This window comes from Sus scrofa, chromosome 11 (genome assembly GCF_054392235.1).
Source record: "Sus scrofa isolate SSC_HxYL_T2T_F1_AM1 chromosome 11, Sscrofa_HxYL_maternal_Yorkshire_Landrace_v2.0, whole genome shotgun sequence".
NCBI lineage: Eukaryota > Metazoa > Chordata > Mammalia > Artiodactyla > Suidae > Sus > Sus scrofa.
In genome coordinates, this window is record NC_139393.1 from 61,378,442 (window position 1) to 61,399,094 (window position 20,653).

At 33.3% G+C, this 20,653-nt stretch overlaps 1 long non-coding RNA gene across 1 annotated transcript in view; it reads left to right on the forward strand.

Moving 5' to 3' along the window:
- The window catches only part of LOC146398657 (uncharacterized), a 38,793-nt gene that overhangs the window by 5,823 nt on the left and 12,317 nt on the right, over positions 1–20,653 (forward strand). The window contains exon 3 of the long non-coding RNA XR_014820026.1: positions 19,409–19,531. This is a non-coding gene — a long non-coding RNA (uncharacterized LOC146398657). The remainder of the gene's footprint in view (positions 1–19,408; positions 19,532–20,653) is intronic.

The window sequence follows — 20,653 nt, forward strand, 5'->3', positions numbered from 1 at the left end:
TATGTGTGTTTAACAGTAGGCAAAATTAGGCCAATATTGTTAAAAGATGTGCAATAAAAGGAAACTGAGGGATCATCAGATCTTGTTCTTGAGGTAGAATAATCAAGAGTGAGCTACCTATGCAGTTTAGAGAGAAATACTTTGATTTTACTTGGTCCAATGAACTACAGAATATAAAACTTTGACAACATATTTTAGAAGAGTGAAAAATCATGAAAGAAAAGTGACACATTTTTAAAAATGTATCAAATTGAGTTAGTGTTGCTTTGTGCCATCCCTATGCTCCTTGAAAGATAATGTAAAGAGGTCTAAGTCAGTATTTATAAAAATTCCAGATTAAATTAGTATACAGCTAATTAAGCTACTGTACCATAAATGTTGTGGTTATAGAGTAATCGGAATTGAAGCTATGTGATGTGTATGTTTATCACAGAAAGCTGGACTCATAATTTGATTAGTCATATTTAGATAGTTTTTGCACAGTCTTTGAAAGCAATGAAAAAAAATTTTACACAGATTTTTAACTAAAGGTTACAATATGAAATAAGCTAAAGCAAGACACAGGACATAATTTTAGGAAAGAAAAAGATTCACCTTGATCACTGCAGTGCCAAAAGGCTAATTAAACTCCATGAAATAATTAGCATAGCAAAAGTAGAATCAGTAGGTTAAGGATCCAGTGTTGTCATTGCAGCAGCACCACTTTCTGCTGTGGGGAAAAGTTCCATCCCTGGCTCTGGAACTTCCACTTGTCTTGAATGTAGCCAAAAGATTATTTAAAAAATAAAAGGGAGTTCCTTTCGTGGCTCAGTGGTTAACGAATCTGACTAGGAACCATGAGGTTGCAGGTTGGATCCCTGGCCTTGCTCAGTGGATTAAGGATCTGGTGTTGCTGTGAGCTGTGGTGTAGGTTGCAGACGTGGCTTGGATCCCATGTTGCTGTGGCTCTGGCGTAGGCCAGCGGCTACATCTCCGATTCGACCCCTAGCCTGGAAACCTCCATATGCTGTGGGAGTGGACCAAGAAACAGCAAAAAGACAAAAAAAAAAAAAAAAAAAAAAAGTAAAAAGTAAAAGTAGAATAATATATATTGTGATTATTCTGTTAGAAATGACACTGAATCCAATTTTCGGTATTGGGAGCATACAGTTAACATTTCAGCTCAGCTGAAACTGTTTTAGAAAAACTCCTATTTTAGGTAACCTTGTTTTTTCTCACCAAATTTAGTAAAGTAATAGTTTTGTTATTTTAGATTTCAGTATTTCTTCATATCTAGATCATCTGTACTACATACCTGTAGTAAGATTAAGAATTACCATGGTGCAGCTCTAAGTTATACTAAAATGTTTTATTTATAAATGTTTCACTGCTATTATTTCCAGTGGTGATAATGCGCCAAACTGATTGATTAAATTGTAATTCACTTCCAGAACAATATACAAAAGTCAGCACTATAACATACGCAATGAATAGAAGCTTACTTTCTTTTGGTAAAATTAGAAAAATAGTAACTGATTAAAAATTCAACACAAGTATAGTTAGAAACAGATATCGTTAAAAAAGAAAATAAAAAGAAATAAGTAACCTTAGAAATGTCTTATAACTGAAGGAGATTGAAGTCTTCCAATATATAGCAAAAGATAAATGGGAATTTCTAAAACTTTCATCTTCATAAGTGAAATATTTGTGGAAAATGAGAGTAAGTCTATCTACAACTTAGGAAAAGATTGTAGTTAAAGTTTGTTAAATATAATATAAAAACCAGAAGAGCCATTGCAATGGCAATAATTAAATAATTATATAAAAATAAACATCATTTTAGAAACTTCTAGGAATAAGAGGCCATGAACTACATCGTTTGGATTTTCAATTAATCTGTCTTTTTTTCTTCAACAAGTGATAATGTGAAGTGTTTAATTCTTATAATTTTAATTTTCCAGGCACTGCCTAGGAAACTTTCTCTATGTTTAGTGCTTTAAAATTAAAAAGATATGTACTTAGCTATTGAATTCTGTATTGTAAAAGCTCAAATATTATCACTTCTTTTCTATTAACTCTGAATAATTAAACATTAAATTGTATCATGTACAGAAAGACTATATATCACATATTTTATATATATATATACATGTATATAAAATCTTTTTCTCTGAAGAAAGAACTCAATCTTGAAGTTAAATTCATATTTTTTTTTTTTTTTTTTTTGCTTCTTAGGGCCGCACTCGCGGCATATGTAGGTTCCAAGGCTAGGGGTCTGATCGGAGCTACATCTGCCGGCCTACACCACAGCCAGAGCCATAGCAACACGGGATCCTAGCCGTGTCTGTGACCTACACCCCAGGTCATGGTAATGCCAGATACTTAATCCACTGAGTGAGGACAGGGATCAAACCCATAATCTCATGGTACCTTGAAGGATTCGTTTCTGCTGCGCCACGACAGGAACTCCCCAAATCCATCTTTGAATGTCTACATGGATTTAGTGTGAAGATGTTTTCCAAAAGGCTTCCTAAAGGAGAAGAATCACCTGAGTACATTATTCTGAAAATGAGCTAGGCCATCTAGAATAAAGATAACTTCCTTATTTTTTGGAATATGATCAAGGTATTAGAATGCATGGATGTGACAGAATCACAAAGCAGAATATTTACTACACTCTATTTCAAAAGATCTAACCACACTGAAGGAAAAAGTCAAATTATTGGTAGTGTGTTACTATGGAAATTGAAATGACCTGGACTAAGGTTTTTAATTGCCACAGTTTTTCTCTGTGCTTATAAGTTCCAAGAATCCTGTGGCTATTTCCCTCAAGAATATAACCACTACTATTATGTTAGAGACAGGGTGTTTTGAAAAAATTAGCCATTTCCGGGATTGATAATCTTTGTAAAATCATTAGCCCAAGCTCAAAACTTACTTTACCAAAGGCACTCTTAAAAGACTAACATTTTCAAATTGGTATTATTTTTTTTAATAAAGGGCAAATAAACTGGAAGTTTTAGGTCAAAATACCTGAGGAATGAGAAAAGAAATCCTAGAGTTCCCTGGTGGCTAGCAGTTAAGTATCTAGCATTGTCACTGCTGTGGCTCAGGTCACTGCAATGGCACAAATTCCCTGGCCCCGGGAACTTCATGTCTCAGGTGCAACCAAAAAAGAAAAAAGAAGAAGAAAAGAAATCCAATTAAACCTTTATTCTGCATATTTGATTAATTTATCAGACTGTGAAGAGATTATCAAGTAACTTAGTATCCTAGGAACTTTAAGAAATCAAAGTATAGAAACTCCTATGGAGTTTAATTAACTATGACCTGGTCCTCAAGGTAGTGATAGTATTTTTAATCTGTCTATCCATTTGTTTACAACAAGGTCAGTGAGCATACCAGCCCTTTGATTATTGTTCATAGAGTTTAATGAATAGAAAGAACAATATGTACCAAAATGTTGCTTTAATATTACTCTTTCAGTTGAAAGTCATAAAAATCCAAATTCAAAGTAATTTCAGCAAATTAAAAAAATTGGCTGACATAACTAAGAAAACCATAAAATAGAACCAGTTTTTGTGTCTTGCCTCTAAAATTTTCTTTGCCTTGTCTACGTTTTCCCTTATTGTAAGCTCACTTTCTCCCCATGACAGTTTAAATGCTCTTGGACTGATTCCCTTATGCACAACTTTGTTTTTCCAGTAATAAGACACCTCCACTAGCAGCAATTACAATAATCCAGGGAGAGGCAAACATTTGGGCCAATTACTCTGACTACTCTATTGGTTTAATATGTTACTGTATGTTAAGTAATTGTATGTTATTGTATGTTTGCACTTGTGTATTAATTACATAAGTGAATTTAGATCAAAGAAAAGGCATATTATCATTGTCACAGCCACCCAAAAATAGCATAAATAGAGATGTTCTGGAAAAATAAAGCCACCAATTACAAAATGAGATAATCAAGTACCACAAGAGGAGATCCATTACTTTCTACTATACTTAAAGAATACTAGAGAAGCAAAGAACATTTTATAGTTTTTTCACAGCATTTAAAGGGAAAAATGTTATTCTTTATCCATTCATACATCTGTTTCAATCTAAACTGATATAAGACCTCTATTTTAACTTAAGTACTAGAGCTGCTTAATAAAATTTTTACTCATTTTCTGATTTTGATATATGTGATTTATTAGTAATTTAAACAACAATAATGCAACTGGAAAACACAATGGCTATTGGCAATAGTAAGAGTAAACCACAATACCTTATTAGATTTAAAAGAATATCTGAATATGTAAATGATTTGGAAGTTTATTATCATCCTTATTTTCCTTTCCTAAATGTACAGAGAGATCAAATATTAAAATATATCATTTCTGCATTGAGAATGAAATACCCAAAGGAGTATTTTTTGAAACTAAGGTATTGGCTAAATAATATATCAGAAAAAGTATAGAGAAGAATATTACAAATTATTTTGATAGATAAGGGCAAACAAGCACCTCTACCAAAAACATTCTTAGTACTAACTCTAGTAAAAATTGTATATAAATTATTAAACAAAAATAGAGACTAGAAATGAAGATAGCCGCTACTGAATTTAATGGGAAAGGTAAAAAAAAGTTTTCCTTCTTTCCTGCTACTGCAGAGGAAATGGGCTTACTTCTAGCAAAGGCCACCTTCCTGTCCCACCCTCCCAGCCCCCACCACCCAGTAATCTAGATCCCATCCTTTCTTATCTTTTTTTTTTTTTTTTTGTATAATGATCATAACAATCTGATTTCACAGGATTTCCATCCCACAGCCCAAGCATATCCCTCCACCCCCCAAACTGTCTCCTCCAGAGACCATAAGTTTTTCAATGTCTGTGAATCAGCATCTGTTCTGCAAAGAAGTTCCGTCTGTCCTTTTTTCAGATTCCACATGTCAGTGAAAGCATTTGATGTTGGTGTCTCATTGTATGGCTGACTTCACTTAGCATGATAGTTTCTAGGTCCATCCATGTTGCTTAAAATGCTGGTATTTCGTTCTTTTTGATGGCTGAGTAATATTCCATTGTGTATATGTACCATCTCTTCTGGATCCACTCCTCTGTCGGTGGACATTTAGGTTGTTTCCATGTCTTGGCTATTGTAAATAGTGCTGCAATGAACATTGGAGTACATGTGTCTTTGTGAGTCGTGGTTTTCTCTGGATAGATGCCCAGGAGTGGGATTGCTGGATCCAATGGTAGTTCTATGTTTAGTTTTCTGAGGAATCTCCATACTGCTTTCCACAGTGGTTGCACCAATTTACAATCCCACCAACAGTGTATTAGGGTTCCTTTTTCTCCACACCCTCCCCAGCTTTTATTGTTTGTAGACTTTCAGATGATGGCCATTCTGGCTGGTGTAAGGTGGTACCTCAGAGTGGTTTGGATTTGCATTTCTCTAATAATGAGTGATGCTGAACATCTTTTCATGTGTTTCTCGGCCATCTGTATGTCTTTGGAAAATTGTCTGTTTAGATCTTCTGCCCATTTTTTGATGGGGTTGTTTGTTTTTTTGGTATGGAGCTGTAGGAGGTATTTATAAATTTTGGAGATTAATCCCTTGTCTGTCGATTCACTTGCAAAGATTTTCTCCCATTCTGTGGGTTGTCTTTTTGTGTTGTTTAGGGTTTCCTTTGCTGTGCAGAAACTTTGAAGTTGGAGTAGGTCCCATTTGTTTATTTTTGTTTTTATTGTCAATACTCTGATAGGTGGATCTGAGATGTTGCTGTCCTTTATGTCAGAGAGTGTTTGGCCTATGTTTTCCTCTAGGAGTTTGATAGTGTCTGGTCTTATATGTAGGTCTTCAATCCGTTTTGAGTTTATTTTTGTGTATGGTGTTAGGGAGTGTTCTAATTTCATTCTTTTCCATGTGGCTGTCCAGTTTTCCCAGCACCACTTATTGAACAAGCTGTCCTTTCTCCATTGTACAGTCTTGCCTCCTTTGTCATAGATTAGTTGGCTGTAAGTGCATGGGTTTAATTCTGGGCGTTCTGTCCTGTTCCACTGATCTATATGTCTGTCTTTGTGCCAGTACCATGCAGTTTTGATGACTGTTGCTTTATAGTATAGTCTGAAGTCCAGGAGCCTGATTCCTCCAGCTCCATTTTTCTTTTTCAGGATGTCTTTGGCTATTCTGGGTCTTTTGTGCTTCCAAGCAAACTTTAAAATATTTTGTTCAAGTTCTGTGAAAAATGTCCTTGGTAATTTGATAGGGATTGCATTGAATCTGTAGATTGCCTTGGGTAGTATAGTCCTTTTGATAATATTGACTCTTCCAATCCAGGAGCATGGTATATCTTTCCATCTATTTGTGTCATCTTTGATTTCTTTCATCAGTGTCTTATAGTTTTCAGAGTACAGGTCTTTTGTTTCTTTAGGTAGGTTTACTCCTAGGTATTTTATTCTTTTGGATGCAATGGTAAACAAGATATACCTAGAGAATCCTAAAGACTCTACCAGAAAACTGTTAGAGCTTATCCACGAATTTGGCAAAGTTGTAGGATACAAAATCAATACACAGAAATCGACAGTGTTTCTATATACTAACAATGAAAAAGCAGAAAAGGAAATTAGGGAAGCAATCCCATTTACCATCACATCCATCCTTTCTTATCTTTTTAAGGAGTCACTCCAACCATGTTCCATATGTGTCCTGCAGCAACATTTTTCTCAATTAAGACACCGACCAAGCATTCACAGTTGCCGTTTTTTTCCCACCTCTTGGTCTTAACCAAATATTAGGTTTCTCTCTGTCCTATCAGGTTCTGAACTCTTCTTACCTTCAAACCTAAGCAAACACCAAAAAATGTGGAATGTGTCTCCTTTATCAGGTTCTCCAGATACTTTCTATTGACCACAGTGAGACCATTTTCCAGTCAGATGCTGCTGGTTATTTCTCCATGCTTGTCCATCTTCCCTCTAAAGATTCTGCTTAGCTCTCGCTGCTGCTTCCGTCACCTTAAAAATCTCTTTTCTGTTTGATTTTGAGAAGTTTGCAGAGTTCTGAGATTGGAATGTCCTTCCTATCTTGATAGTCCTTCATTATCATTAAAATTTCTCCCTATCTAGCTTCCAGACTTGTTTTTATTTGCAAAACATAATGTTATTCAACCCATTTTTAAAGAATTTTTCTTGACACTACAAATCCTTCTAGCTTCAGCACCAGTTCTCATTTTCTTTCAAAATAAAACTCCTCACGATGCAATTTCTTCTTCCATTTAAAAATAGAATTTCTTTATTCTCAATATCTCCAGTGTTACTCTTCCATGTTCTGCACACTTCTCCTAAACTCAAAAGGAGAAAAACTTTTCATCATCTATGCATGCAAAACAGGTATTTTTAAGATACTGTGCCATATTTATTAGAGTACGTATTTATTTCTAAAACATTTAATGTAGGCAAAACTGGAGTTCTTTATTTGATTCCTTTATTTTGATATGTCACTGATGAATTTTTTAGTACTATGTCTTTAACTTTTCCCCATAAACCTTGTGATTTTTATTACACAATATTGCACAGAGGGGTATTTTTTAAGAATATATATGAATTGTCAGAGCAGAGCTGACAATGAACATGAAAAGTTGTTTAATTATCCATGTTTATGGATCTTTTCTATAATAAAATAATTATCAATTTATTTAAATAATAGTCCTAGTATGTTGTTTGTCTCTCTTTTTTTTAGAGACACTATGTGGGAAATTAAAATTAAAAAATTGTATTTCTGAAAAATTTTGTAATAGTAGCAACAGATGCCAATAAGTGAAGAAAAGAATTTTCATAGTAAATGTCATTGAAAATTTCATAACTACTTTTTAAAGCAGCTTGTAAATACACTCAAAGGAATGTAAATACTTTATTCATATTTGAATACAGTTTTCTTCTACTAGGAATTTACCCTATGATATTATAATGCAGCTGACTTATTTCTTTAGGCACAAAATGTGATTAGATATTTTACATGCACTACCTACCAGTAGGAGAGTTCTGCATTTGTGTGATTTTTCAGGTATGGAAAATTTCCCAAGGTCATGCACATAATTAAGAGCTGAGCCAGAATTTAGGCTTAGATTTGTGTAATTTCATTGCTTATTCTTTTCCTTACTTGGTAACTACACTATGTTTTCTTTAACATATTGAGTCAGTAAATCAAGTGGTATATTACATTACAATGTTATCTACAGTATGAAAAATCAGAAAAGCTAAACATCTAGTGTTAGGCAAATGACTTGAAACATTTTAAAATATTAATGGCTAAAATTATACCCTGTACCCACAATATAGAAATGTTAAAAAATATTTATGCTATGATAAAAGTAAAGATGGATACTAGGGGCTTCATCCTACAGACTATACTGAAGCATAAAATAGTTAAAATCATAAGTGTGAAAAAGCCTCATAATGTTGGTACTATAGAAAAATGTAAAATCAGTATTGTGAGGCAAGGGAGTTATTTTTTAAGACTGATAATCTAAAGTTAGCCTTTTACAAATCTCCGTAGAAACCAGCTAGAGCTCATTACTTGAAGTAATAAAATCTGGTAGGTTTGAGGTAGAGAATCAGCTCACTGATCCACTATGTCATAGAAGATATAATGACAAATTTAGACTTTCTTCCCAAGATTATATTATGAGAGAGACTAGGCCTTCCCCAGCCATGAATGCTAATCCGTAGTTCCTACCACTAGCATGACACATCACAGCAGCAGTGACAAGATTTGGACCATTGTTCTCTAAACATTTCATGGGAAGAGCTAGTGCTCTCCATCCATGAAGGAAGTTATGGAACCAACACCATCTACTGATCTTGCTGCTTTTGGAATCTAGCCTTTGATGAAGCCAGAGAGGAGCCTCTCGTGATCCTCTAGCTATGCATCTTAAAAGTCACTTAGTCAAAATTAGAGTACATCTCCAGGAATCTGAGAGCTATATCTGCTAAATATTTATGCCCTCCTTAGGATAATGGTGAATGGGAAAACATACCCCTGTTAGTGATTATGTTATATGTATAGAATTAGATATGTTTATATATATGTATGTGTATATATATGCATATATATACATGTATATCATAATATTATTTTTACTTTAAATAAAATTTATTTCAAAACAATGTTTTAATAACTGCAACAGAGAGATGATAAATTGAGGATAGTCATAGTCACCTTGCAAATATAAATAAAATTCTATTTCAATATTTATACATATAAATGTACAAAATATGATTTGAGTTATATATTACAGTTAAATTACATTTTAGTCTCACCTTTTAAAATGTAATTATTTTAGATTGAGAACTATTTTGGAACTGGTAGTTTATTAATTAATATATTACCATTTAAGTGTTAAATTTTAAAAATTAGTTTAAACTTCATAGATTTCTCATGCTAAGCCCTGCTATTATTTAAATTTGATAGTAAAAAAATCTTGTAAAATATTCATCCTGGTAGAAAGAAATGCAGATGGCTTTGTTTTAAAATCAATGCCATTAAAGAAATGTTCCAGATTGACAATAAAATATGTTGTTAGAGTCATAACCAGAGTCGACTAACTTCACTGAGGAAACAGAAAAATGATAATAGTTATGCCAAGGACTGAGAAGAACTTTCATTCTGTATTAACTTTTGTTTTGCAGAGGATATCAATGAATGAGAGTATTGTTTATGTATGAATGTGCATGTACACACACAAAAGTATGTTCGTTTTGCCAAAGTTGAAAGAAGCAACATTTATGACTCCTCACCCAGTCCTGAAGGCTTTAACTTGTTATTACTACTTTCACATGAATATTTTCCCCAATTCTAAAAAAGGTATTGCTCTGCCATATGTTTCAATTTAATGCATTGAAAATACAATAATAGCTCTTGGTGTATTGAGGATTAAGTGTTATATGACAAATATATGTTAGGAACTATGCAAGCCCCATACATAAGATAAATTCAGGGATATATTATGGCATCAGTTGTTCCTTTAATATGTTTGATATTTGTCACTATTTTGAGTGAAAGTTATTTGGAAATAAAACCTAGGCGAGTCCTTCTCTATAAACATGATGATAATTTATGTTTGGCAAAGATATAAAAACACCACTAGACAACACAATTTAGGTGTGAGAAATACTTTTACTTCTGTGGAGTCGTCAAGACTGGATTCTGTCTTCCTACCATATACAACAAGAACAATAACAAAGATAGCCATAATAAATGGAATAACTTTTCACACATTGGAAAAGTCCAGTTACGTATTGAGATCAATGTGGAGAGTAATCAAACAAGATGTATTCTACAATTACTCTGTCTCTCTTGATAGAAACCTTCTTGAAATTACAGTACTCAGATGAGAAACTGAGCAGAACTGGGACATTTTGCTTAGTAGATAGAGAAATCACAATTCAAGGAAGGTAAGGTGCCTGCAATATGCAGGCAGAATACTGGACAAGAGAGAGCTACTTACAGAAAGAGCTTGAAAGATCGTCAGAGGACCACTTGAATCTTTGGCTGAATGATAAACTGCATATATGTTAGATGAAATCCTTGGAGGGTAGTAGTCAAAAACACTGCTATGGAAAAACAACTGCCAAGGAGTTGTAAGCTGGAGTCAATTCCCAGTCATACAACACAGCACCAAAAAAGTTCTGGTCAGCTGGAGTGGAGAGATTTTGTTGATACCTGAAATTTTCAGTAGAGACATGGGAAAGCCCACATTTAAATAGTGGTACTAATTAGACTTAAGGTTGTTCTGTAGAGTCGGTAGAGTTTTCTACATAGAAGATCGTGTCATGTATGAACAAATATTTTCTCTTCTTCCTTTATTTTTTGGATTCCTTTTATTTCGTTATTAGACATGATGAACATATTCATTAAAATTGAAAAATACAATATCAATGTCAACATACAAAAATCTGTTATATATATACTAATATAAGAAGTTAAGAGAATATCATTTACAATAGCAGCAAAAGAATGAAATATTTAGGAATTGGCTTACATAGGGAGGTGAAAGCCTTGTACAATGAAAACTACAAAACTACAAAAAAATTGATGGAGGAAAACACAAATATATAGAAAGCTGTCCTGTGTTCATGTATTGAAAAACAGTATTGGGGTTTTTTTGTTTTTTTTAATTGAAGTATAGTTGATTTACAATGTTGTGTTAATTTCTGCTGTATAGCAAAGTGATTCAGTTATATGTATAACTATACATGTGTACATGTAAAAAAGTATAAAAATATTATATACATTTAAATATATTCTTTTCAATTATGATTTATCATAGGACATTGAATATAATTCTGTGTGTTATAAAGTAGGATTTTGTTGATTATCCCCTCCATGTGTTATAGATTACATCCACTAACACCAAACTCGCATTCCATCCCTCCCCACTTTCCTTTGACATTCACAAGTTTACTCTCTATGTCTCTATGTTTTGATTTGCATTCCTCTTATAATTAGTGATGTTGAACATCTTTTCATGTGCCCACTGGCCATTTAGCATGTCGTCTTTGGAGAAATGTCTTCTGCTCATTTTCTAATTGGGTTGTTTGGTTTTGTTTGTTGTTGAGCTATATGAGTTGTTTGTATATTTCAGAAATTAAGCCCTTGGGGGTTGCATCATTTACAGTCTCTCCCATACTATAGGGTGTCTTTTCATTGTGTTTATAGTTTCCAAATCTTAGTATTATTAAAATGTTCACACTACCCAAAGCTATCAACAAATTTAGTACAATCCCTATCAAAATCACAATGAGTTTTTTTAACAGAAATAAATAAAAACAATCCTAAAGTTTAGATGGTACCACAAAGGACCCTGGATAGCCAAAACAATCTTGAGAGAAAAGAATAAGCTGGAAGTATTACACTTCCTGATTTCAAAATATATTATAAAACTACACTAATTGAAACAGTATGGTATCAGCATAAAGGCAGTCATATAGACTGATAGAACATAACAGAAAACCCAAAAATAAACCCTCACATCACTTAGCTGATCCTGGACAAGAGTGCCACGAATACACAATAGGAAAATGATGTGGTGTCAGGAAAACTGGATATCCTCATGAAAAAGAATGAAATATCTTGCATTATACACAATAATCAACTCAAAATTGGTTAAAGGTTTAAATGTAAGAGCTGAAACTACATATCCTAAAAGAAAAGAGGAGCGAAGCTTCATGGCATCAGTCATAACAATTATTTTTTTATATGACACTGAAACACAGGCTGCAACAACAACAAATTAGAAAAGTGGCACTATGTTAATTTAATATTATGTGCAGTAAAGAAAAAAATCAATATAGTGAAAAGAAAAATGAAAAAAAAATGGGGAAAATGTATACGAATCATGTATATGGTAAAAGATTAGTATTCAAACTATGTAAGGAATTCCTTCACCTCAGTTAATAACAGCAAACACAAAAGCTCCAGTTAAAAATAGGCAAAGGGGAGGAGTTCCCGTCGTGGCGCAGTGGTTAATGAATGCGACTAGGAACCATGAGGTTGCCCTTGCTCAGTGGGTTGATGATCCGTCGTTGCCCTGAGCTGTGGTGTAGGTTGCAGATGCGGCTCGGATCCCGCGTTGCTGTGGCTCTGGCATAGGCCAGTGGCTACAGCTCAGATTCGACCCCTAGCCTGGGAACCTCCATATGCTGCGGGAGCGGCCCAAAGAAATAGCAAAAAGATAAAAAAAAAAAAAATAGGCAAAGGACCTGAATAGACATTTCTCCCAAGAAGACATGCAAAAGGGCCAAAGGTAACTGAAAAGGTGCTCAATATCACTAATTATTAGGGAAAAGCTAGTGAAAACCACAGTGAGATATTATCTTACACTGTTAGAATATCACAGGTTATTATATGTTAAGGGCTGGCAATAATGTTCAGAAATTGAAATCTACTATGCTATTGGAGGAAGTACAAAATAATATTGCCTTACCTTTAATATTATTTATTGTAATGGATTTACTTCTACTATTTTAACTTTTGGTTTTTATATACATCGTCTTTTTTATTTCTCTGGTCTTCCTTTGGTGCTTTATTTTTCCTAAAGGGAATAATTACAAGTGTAGTATTTTAATTCCTTGAGTTATATTTTCAGTATATTTGAATATTTTTCCTGATGGCTGATCTTTAGCTTAAAATATACTTCTTGTTTATCAAATTCTATTTCATTTGGCTTCAACTATACTTCCTTTTAATCAGATTCTACTTTATATTTATTTCAGACATATATGCATACCTATACGTTTACATATGTGTGTGTGTATATATATATGCATAAATATATATACACAGTAAAATGTAGAAATATTATTCCTATATAGTTCTATCCTGTCTTTCACTTTGATTATACTAATATTATTACGAATATTCTAAATTTGTTGCAAGCACAAAGCCATATTGTTATGTGTTACTTTATTTTACAATTTCTATGTCAGTAAAGATGCTTAAATTAAAAAAGATAATTTGTGGGAGTTCCCATTGTGTCTCAGCAGTAGCAAACCCAATAGGATGTGGGTTCAATCCCTAGCCTTGCTCAATGTGTCAAGCATCTGGCATTGCTGTGAGCTGTGGAGTAGGTTGCAGACGTGACTTGGATCTGGTGGTGTTGTGACTGTGGTGTAGGCCAGCAGCTGCAGCTCAAATTGGACCCCTAGCCTGGGAACTTCCATGTGCTGCAGGTGCAGTCCTATAAAGTAAAAAAAAAAAAAGAAAAGAAAAAAGAAAAAAAAAGATAACCTGTTATACCAACTTTCTTATTCACTCTCCCTGTTTCTCTTAATTGCTTCCTGTATGGTTGAGTCACCATCTGTTGTCTTTCCCTTACTCCAAATGCTTTGTTCAAATCCACCTTCTTTGTGCTGTGATTGTTTGACAACAACAGTTGACAGCAATAGGCACGTGTCTATATGTTAGAGGCTCAACAGTAGAATCATTTACACATTGTTTGTACAATTGCTTTTTAAATCAGTTAAAGAAAGAAATACATATTTTTGTCTTAATAATTACATAATTGCCTTTACCAGTTATGTTACCTTTTTTCTTTCATATAGAATTGATTTAGAGCCTTAAGATTATTTATTCTAAAGAATATTGTGTAGTGTTTTTTCTGGGTCAGATCAGCTGGCAACAAGTTCTGAGGATGTCTTTACCTTAATATTTGAAATATAGATTTTCTGGATTATGATTTTTGGTTGACAGTTTTCAGCACTTTGTATATGTCAGCTTATTTCCAGCCTCCATTCTTTCTGATTAAAAGTTAGTTGTAAATTTTACTGAGTTCCTTTGTATGTTATCAGTCATTTTTTACTTGATGCTTTCAAAATTTTCTCTTTATCTCTTTCACCATTTTTTTTTTTCTGTACAACATCTGGATTATGGATATCTTTGCTTTATTTGGAGACCATTGATTTAGGAATGAAATTAATGTTTTTCATCAGATTTGCAAAATTTTCACCACTATGTCTTTGAAAAATTTTTAGTTCCTTCCATATTCTTCTTTTCTTCTGGAACTCCAATTACACTTACATTAGTGTTTTTTTGTTTTTTGTTTTTTTTTTGTCTTTTTGCTATTTCTTTGGGCCGCTCCCGCGGCATATGGAGGTTTCCAGGCAAGGGTTTGAATCGGAGCTGTAGCCGCCAGCCTACGCCAGGGCCACAGCAACGCGGGATCCGAGCCACGTCTGCAATCTACACCACAGCTCACGGCAACGCCAGATCCTTAACCCACTGAGCAAGGGCAGGGACCGAACCTGCAACCTCATGGTTCCTAGTCGGATTCGTTAACCACTGCGCCACGACGGGAACTCCTATATTAGTGTTCTCAATGAAGTCTAATGTTTCTATAAGTCTCCGTTCATTTTTTCTTCATTTTTCTTCTTTGTTTTTAGTATATAATTTCTACTGATCTACTTACAAGTTTGCTGATTCTTCTGCTAATTTAAGTTTTACTATTTAGCATTTTCAGTACATTTATTTCAATACATATTTTGTGTTTTGTATTTTCCCTTTCCAGAGACTCAGTGTGGTTTTGGCATAAGCATAGATATAGATCAATGGAAATGGATAAAGGATCCAGAAATAGACTCCCAATATATGGTCAATTGATAATTCATAGACATGCCAATTCAAGTGTTTCAAAAAAAATCATTAGATCAAAATAATATCCATATGAAAAAAGTAAATATCAATTTTTAGCTCATATAATATACAAAAAATAATTTGAAATTATTCATAGATATAAATGTAAATGCTAAAGTTATATACCTTCTAGAGTACTACCTAGGAGAAAATTTTAGGTACCTTGATAGAAGCTAACATCCATGACAGGTAACATGCATACAAACACACACAAGATAAGGTAACTGTACATTAGGCACTCTACACATTGAATATATATGTTCATAATTAAGAATAACTGCACACTTGGAAAAGTAAAATCAAATGTCTACCAGTTAATGCATGAAGAAACACATTTCTGTATATTAATAATATGACATAGTACTAAGCAATTAAAAAAAAACCTATAACCTACATCCAGTAAGGTGGATTAAGAGTATTATGCTGAATCAAAGAATCATGATATAAAGTAGTACATACTGCTTTATTCCACTGTGCATAGTTTTAGAATAGGGAGTTTCCATCATAGCTCAGTGGTAACAAAGCTGACTAGTATCCGTGAGGATGCAGGTTTGATTGCTGGCCCTGCTTAGTGGGTAAGGATCCATTGTTGCCAAGAGCTGTGGTGTAGGTCACAGGTGTGGCTAGGATCCTGTGTTGCTGTGGCTATGGCATAGGCCAGCAGCTGCAGCTCTGATTCAACCCCTAGCCTGGGAACTTCCATATAATGTGGGTGTGGCCCTAATAAAAACAAGTTTTAGAATAGTCAGAATTATTCTACAGTGACAGAGAATAGAAACATGCTTGCCTGGGGCTGAGAATATGAGAAATTGACTGCAAAAGTAACTCTGATGGTGATGAAAATATTCTGTATCTTCATTATTATGATGGCTAAATGGTGTTTATCAATGCATTTGTCAAAACACATGGGACTCTACAATTAAAATGACTGCATTTTATATTATGTAAATTATATCTCAATGATGATTTACAAAGTAAAATATACAAAAAAGTGAAAAAAATGTTATTCATAGAATCAGTCAGTGACAAAAGAGCAATTATTCAATGCTTAAAAAATGTCAACATCTGATCAAAATAAAGGATTATATAATTCAGATTGAGGGACTGCATATGCAAATAGAAGTAGAAATGTTTAAGAAAACTTAGGAATGCACTAAAAAACCTAAACACTGTACTTGTATTGAGTAAAGAGTCATGAGATCACTGATGTGTTAAGACTCTTTAATTAGATTTCTCCTCTCCCTTTCTTCAAATATATAACCTCGAAATGAATAATCACAACAAGCTCTGTAATTTCAGTGTCTTTAAAAATGCTAAAAATTGAACTAAAAAGTCCATCCAGCCTACCTTCAAGAGACAAAAGTTATTCACATTTTTATATAATTTAAAATATTACCTTGAAATATATGTTAATTCTAGTAAGGATACTGACTTAAATCATTATTTCAAAATATATATCAAGGTATATCAAATTATCATGATGAAACCTGTCCCTCTTATAAAAGGTAAATCAAAATGATCAGTTTACATTTCAAGCAATATTGTTCCAAAACAATTTCATTTATAAATTCTAAGAATGCATCTTTGTTGTTGTTTTTTCTTTTTTGGATGATTCCTAGAATTTGAAAACCAAAAGAGGAATTCACCACTGTGTTTTGAAAGTCAAATTAAGTGATTTAGGAATGAAGAGTTATTTTGTCCTGAAAGGAATAAGAAGGAAGATACATTATCCCAATCAAGTGAGATGAATTTAGAAATTGAATCACAATAACTATTGTTTATGATAACAGTCTTCTTTCTATTTTTGAAACTCTTCATTTTAAAGCTTCTGGTAGTTTATGCAACCAAATGTCCCAATTAAAAAAAAAATGTGATAAAGTATATAATGAATTCTATAAAAATAAAAAAAGTAAAAAGCATAAGGTACATTGGCTCTTGCATTCAAAATAGCAAATGTTTCCTTAAAAAGTATATTTTAAAGATACTTAGGTTTTGGGCATGATTAACTTGCCTTGAAAGAAAACATTAACTTCAAGAGGATTCTTTCAGCAATATTCACAGCTGTCTTCTCAACACTGAATACATAAATATCATTCTGGCACTGTGGAATGCATACAACAGCATTTACATACTGCTTTCTGACTAGCAATATTATTCATGATCTTTTGCAATGAGTTGTGCTTAAAATGAAGACAGCTGTTAAAGTGGAATCTTTTCTCATGTACGTATATTATTAAATTTGCTTCAAAATGGCAAGAAAACTGTGAGTGATTTCCAAAGTAGAAGAGCTTCCTAAAAAAACCCAAATACAAATACAAAAAACAAGCACTTATTGAGCACTTTCTCTGAGCCAGGCATTTTGCTAAGTATTTTATAATAAATTGCCTCTAATCTTCACAACAATACTTGAAGTCACTTATTTTCTGCATTTTAGCGAAGAGAATACTAAAGTGTTAAGATAACTTCTATCATTCTCTTAGAAAAGAAAGAAAAAATAGATTTAAATTTTTGAGTTGAGTATTGATAAATAAGAAATTACTATATAATGGGTAAGTGAAGAGAAAATTAATCACGTTTGTCAAGTGTCTAATAAGTCAGGATTAGAGGAATATAAGACAGCAAACACAACTGAGGAGATTAAGAGTGAAACATCAGAAGAGAGAGCTGGATAATAAATAGCCTTATAGAATCAAATGCTGCACTGCATGTTAAAAATATATGATAGAAGTAGAAAATAGGAGTGAAATTATTTAAGTTATTAAGAAAATGGAATTTCAAATATGGAGATTAATACAAAGATTAGATACTGGTTTTTATATTAGTATTTTGGGGAGATTAGGTTTGTGCCTTAGGGGAATTTTTTCTTCATCCAGCAGACTAAGTGTGTTCATGAAATGGAAATGGGGGACAGGATGTCTTATTTATATCTGTATGTATTTAAAGTGAGATATGATATGATTTCTGCCTATATAGAACCAATATAATAAAAATAACAACTGTCCACTTGACTGAGGAAGGTAGTGGAATGGATACAGAAGACAAAACACAGGCACCATTTTAAAAAGGTGAACTATGCAAAAGGCAGCTAATAATTTCCATAGAGGACAAAGTAAATGAAATATAAAGATGACTCAGATTTCTCCCAATATAATAAGATGCTATTAAATGATGTTAGACAGGAGATTTGAGAATTTAGGAGATATTCTAAGGCTGATGATGAATGTGAGGAAGTGAGATGCACTGAGATAAAAATCAACCATGTGGGAAAGTGAGATGCTGACATAAGATACACCAATAAAAGATGCCCATGGACTCCAACCATACACACCCAAGTCAGTTAGGCTGAAAGAAGAAAACAGGAAGAGTCTGAGAGCTTCATTAGCCAAATAAAAGAGAGATAAAGAAGAAGAAAAAGAGAGAGGAAAATTATTAGCTGGAAGTGGAAATTATTTCCTGGAAATAACACTTTACAGAGTTCAAAATTAGAACAGAAGAAAGTTCGTTGGATTTTGTAACTAGAAAATGGAAAGCAAATCTCTACCGGGTGTATTTAAGTAGAAGTTTTCTCATCAGTTTATTTTCCATCTCACAAAAATGACTCCCATGGTAAATACACTAGACATTTGAGAGAGAATGATAAGTAATATGGGTGTGGGAGATGAGCACAAGGTAAGTGACTTATTCGCATATGTATCGAACAGCTCCTTGATGGCTTTTGGTTTATTGTCTTAGCACAGAAATGTGTTAATCACAGAAGAGTTATCCCAGTCAACATCCACAAGCATATAATGTAAGCATATGTGGAATTGGACTAATAGAAACATACTTTGAATGCTTTGCTGAACGAAACAGCAGCAGAGTAATGGTTTAAAGAGTTGCAGGGCTCGGTCATCAGCATTTATAGTGTTCCCTGAAGCAATAACATTTTCAAGTATTATCCTGGCTGGGACACCCTTGCAATTTTAAAACACTTACTGGATTCAAAATACACCGGTTAACTAATACATTTATCCTATGTGGTTCAGCTTTTTGAATTCCTCGTATAAAGTGCTTTAAAATGGAGAATTGCTCCCTTTTGGACATACATTCGTGTGTACCTTTAACAAAGATTTGCATTGTTAAATCATATTAAATGTGACCAAGAATTGTAAGGAAAATATATGAGTATTTATGCTGAGGCTCATCAGCTTTCCTTTTAATCCAGGAAACTAGGTAAATGTTAATTTACTAATTTGAGAGGATTGTCAATTTGTTCACAGGACACTTGGAATGAAGAGGGAAAAGGCAAAAGGCAAAGGATTAAAAACATGTGAAAATGTTAAAAGTTTAGTGCTCTACAGTGCAAAATAATAAAAATATTGCAAGTGGACAGACAAAATTAGGTGAGTATAATGTTCCTGGAAAAGAATGGTATAATGCTTCCTGTTCTCTAGGGGACTAATTATGAGCTGTTTCTGAATAGTGCACCTCAAATATTGACAGGCAGCCTGTTTGTATTTGGTTCTTAATTAAAGACTTCTCTCACACCCCTGAAAATGTTTATCAAAGACATGTTTCCACTCTAACAAGCATACTGTGAAACCACATGTTGAGAGGCCAAAAAAAAAAAAAAAAAAAAAAAAAAAAAAAATTAAAGAAAATAGAGTTTAAATATCTTCACGGACTGGAAAAAAGAAACTTTCTGTAACTTTCAAGTAAAAAAATCTTTCCATTTATCTAAATTTTCAGCCTTTTTTTTTCTATTTCCCATATTGCACACAAAAATCAATCATACACTTCTAAACTCCCAGAATTGCATCCATGGTAGTAACTTTTATCAAAAATTGTAATCTAGGGATAAGTCTTATGAAAACAAGTTTTACTCTTCAGTTTCTTTGATGAATGCTTTTAATTCAGTTTCCATGTAGATATTCCTAAGTATTTTTAATTTATGTAGAACATGGAAATCAACAGAACATGGACAATTTTCTAATTGTCTCTGGTTGATAGTAATTGTCATATGTCTGAAGAGTGATTTCTCAAAGAAAGGGAATACCACTAACAACTCAAGGAATACTGTGTTATGTGTTGATTTCATGAGGGATTAAATGGCTAGGGATTGGAATATCTGCAATAGAAATAATTTTAGGAGTATAGCTGAGCCTCAAACTGTCACTTTATGTCAATAGCTTTGATGTAAACATTTTTAGACCTATCATTTAACTCCCCTATAAGCAACAGTTAATGTATTTATAATCTGCATTTTGAACAATCAGACTGTAAAGCAGTGTTCTTAAAATTCTCAGTACTGTCGTATTTAAAACTAAACCTTAATGGAGAATGCTCTCTCACAAGTGTGTGATCCAGTCATTCCTCTCGGATTCTTCTAAATATACTAAGCATTATTTGATTGGTTTGGAAGAGATCTGATTGTTTACATGGCTGCTATTGATTTAACCATACCAGGCTAACTAGGATTTGATTTTTAGCACATATTTTTTAGCTTCATATATTCTTTATGTTCT